Raw genomic sequence first — 3,681 nt, forward strand, 5'->3', positions numbered from 1 at the left:
CTATCTGTAAAGTTTTAAAAACAAATAACTGGTGAGAATGTAATCATATAAACACTTTAAAAATGCTATATTATATTTTAACACTATTCTATAGTGTCTGTCACACAGCAATGAATAATAACTACTTATTGGTTATATATGCACACATGAACCTTTTTCTTCTTATTCAGTCTTCTAAATAAGAAAATACAGTAAAATAAAAAAAGGCAGACTTTGGAATCAAAGAGACCTGGGTCAAATCCTCCCTCTGCCACTTATTGCTTGAATCATGTTACTTTAATATTACTATTTCCCTATTTTCTTCAAGATATAGAACTGGAATAATACCCTATAGAATCAGTGTGCAGATTAAAGGAGATAATGCACTTAAATATCCTACTCCAGCTCCTGCACATGCTAGTCAATAAGTCATTATTGTGCCAAACAGCTTAATTATGCTTCCTTTCTCTTGGAAAGTATCACAATCTGTCAGTCACATATTCTTAGAGTGAGCGGCATTAGCAGTATATGATCTGACCTCTGGCTTCCCCTTTAAACATACCTACTACTACTGATTTTCTTGTCCACTCAGCTCCAATCAAATTAACTTTTGAATGTTCCTCAAATATAACCAATTGACTTCTTAACTCAGGGTCTTTGCACTTGCTGTTCCTTCTGCTGGGAACATCCTTCTCCAATGTGTTCACATGACTGACTTTGTTCATTGGTGACTTTGCTTAAATGTCACCTCCTCAGAGAGAAACAAGTTCAAATTAACTCAATTTCAAGCAAGGTAGAACAGTGGACTCAATATTTTTTTCTCCTTAAAATTCCTATCTTGAAATCTTAACCTCCGGGATGATGAAATGAGGCAGAGCCGCTTGGGAGGTGATTAGGTCATGAGGATAGAGCCCTCATGAATGGATGTGCCTGCTCATTTTCCCCTCCCACCAAGTCTGGTGGAGCCAGAAGTTAGCAGTCTGTATTCCGGAAGAGGGTCCTCACCAGAACCCAACAATAATGCCACCATGATCTTGAACTTCCAGCCTCCAGATCTGTGAGAAATGAATTCCTATAGTTCAATACTTTCTTGTAGCAGCCCAAAGAGATTAAGATAGGTACTGTGGGTAGGTTTAGCAAAGATAGTTGCATCAGAAACTGTTTCTGCTGTGAATGAGTTCTGGAAGCTACAGTGTTATGGGCTCTTTAGCCTAGCATCAGTTTTCAGTTAGGAGAAGCTGGGAGATATGGTGGAAAGAATGTGCAAACATCACCCAATGGGATTCAAACCCTGCCACTCACCATCGGATATATTGTGTAAACTGCTTAACTTTTGAACTTCAATTTTCATATGTATAGAATGGGTAAATACCTATCTTAGAGAGTTAGGAAATTTAAATGAATGTAAAAGTGCTTGAAATAGTGTGAGGCTCTATTCTAAGTAACAGAATGTTAGTTTTTTTCTTTTAACAAATAAATCCTTCATTTAAAAAAACTCAAGAGTTTTTTCCTGAAGCATCTCAATAAACCTTCTTCAAGTTTAATTATTAGAACATTTCTTCCCTTGATATCTAAAATTCTTTAGGTTGAATCACAATTATGTTTTCTCTTATTTAGATTTAATTCTCCAGCAAGGTACAACACCAAGTTGACAATCTACATTTGAAAAACTTTAGTACACCATTATCATCTCCTCTTTCCTAGTAAAGTTCTTGTTTCTTTACCTTTTCTAACAAACCTAATCCAAAATTTCAGCGACCATTGGGAGTCGTCTCCAGATCCTCATGGAAATCTCCATATCTCTTAACCTGTGAAAGAATAAAGTGGAATTATTTTGATTCATTAATTATATCATTGTAAGGAGTCCTCAAAACATTCATGGAAAATGTGTGCATTAAAAAAATAATGCATGGATTTCAAAATTTCTTTGCACCAAATAAACAAGGAGTAACTAGTCTTAACGTGTCTGAAGAGGAGTTAGTGTGAGGCACTACAGAATAGGACATTAATTTGGAAAGAGCCTCTATCAAATCAATTCTGCTAAAATTGAAGCAAGATCAAACTTCCAAGAATAGTGAACTCACTGGTACTTTAAAAAAAGTTTATGAGGACATTTGCCAAAATAAATCAGCAGTTTACAAATGGACAGATAACTTATTTGAAGAAGGGATGAAATAATGTTAAAGATGAAGATGCAGGCCGGCGTCGTGGCTTAACAGGCTAATCCTCCGCCTTACAGCGCCGGCACACTGGGTTCTAGTCCCGGTTGGGGCGCCGGATTCTATCCCGGTTGCCCCTCTTCCTGGCCATCTCTCTGCTATGGCCTGGGAAGGCAGTGGAGGATGGCTCAAGTCCTTGGGTCCTGCACCCGCATGGGAGACCAGGAGAAGCGCCTGGCTCCTGGCTTCGGATCAGCGCGGTGCGCCGGCCGCAGCAGCCATTGGAGAGTGAACCAACTGTCTCTCTCTCACTATCCACTCTGCCTGTCAAAAAAAAAAAAAAAAAAAAAAAAAAAAAGATGAAGATGCAGAAGAGGCTCCTGGCTCCTGGGTTCGGTGCAGCTCTGACTGTTGCAGCCATTTGGGGAATGAATCAGTGGATGGAAGACCTTTCTCTCCATCTCTCTCTCTCTATCTAAAACTCTACCTCTCAAATAAATAAAAATTTAAAACAAAAAGATGAAGACCACAGAAGCCGCTTATTCATGTCAATTTGTGAGAAAAAAAAATAATTTTGGTCATACTCTAATTGATGAGGCCTGACAAACAACAACAGGAACAGTACCTAACACCATGGATACCTCAATTGACTCAGTTTACACAATTCTCAATAAAAAATTAAAATAGAGCAAGCTTTCTGCTTGATAGGTGCCAAAACTGTTGTACCCAACTCAGCTACAGACAACAGCAGAACTTTTGATGAAAAGTTGAAACAAGTGGGATAAAGACCATGAAGCACTTCGCTGAAAAATTTTAACATGAGATGAAACATGGCTTTGTTAGTAAGGTCCTGAAGACAAAGAAGTAGCATCAATAGGTAGAAGTGGTCCAGTCAAAGGAAATGTGGACCAGTTAAAAGCAAAAGTCATAGCAACAGTTTTTTGGGATGGTCAGGCACTTTGTTGAATTTCTGGAGGATCAAAGAGTCATAACATCTGCTTCCTAGGACAGCATTCTGAGAATGTCAGCCAATGCTTTATCAGAAAAATGCCTAGGACAGCTTCTTTAGCAAAGGCCTTTTCCAGCATAACAATGTTCCTGCTACAAGGGTACTTTTACAAGGGTTTTGATGGGAAATCATTAGGCATCCAACTTATAGCCCTGAGTTGGCTCCTCCTTCTGACTTCTTTCTGTTTTCTAATCTTAAAAATATTTAGAGGGCACCCATTTTGTTCATGTAATCAAATAAAAAAGGACTGCAATGACATAGTTAAATTCCTAAGACCCTAAGATCTTTAGGGAGGGACTAAAGGGCTTGTATTATTACTTACAAAAGTGTCTTAAAATTGATGTGCTTATGTTGAGAAACAGAATTTGTATTTATTGTTATCTTGTAATTCCATTTTCCACAACCTTTTGAAGTTCCCTTGTACACTTGCAATTGCTAATTTCCTTTATGTCTTCTTAGTGTCTTTTATTCATACTTCATATTTTCACTAAGAAACATTTGTTGTAGGAGGGGACTTCAAAAGTCTAGGAAAAT

Source organism: Lepus europaeus, chromosome 9 (assembly GCF_033115175.1).
Source record: "Lepus europaeus isolate LE1 chromosome 9, mLepTim1.pri, whole genome shotgun sequence".
In the NCBI taxonomy this organism is placed as follows: domain Eukaryota; kingdom Metazoa; phylum Chordata; class Mammalia; order Lagomorpha; family Leporidae; genus Lepus; species Lepus europaeus.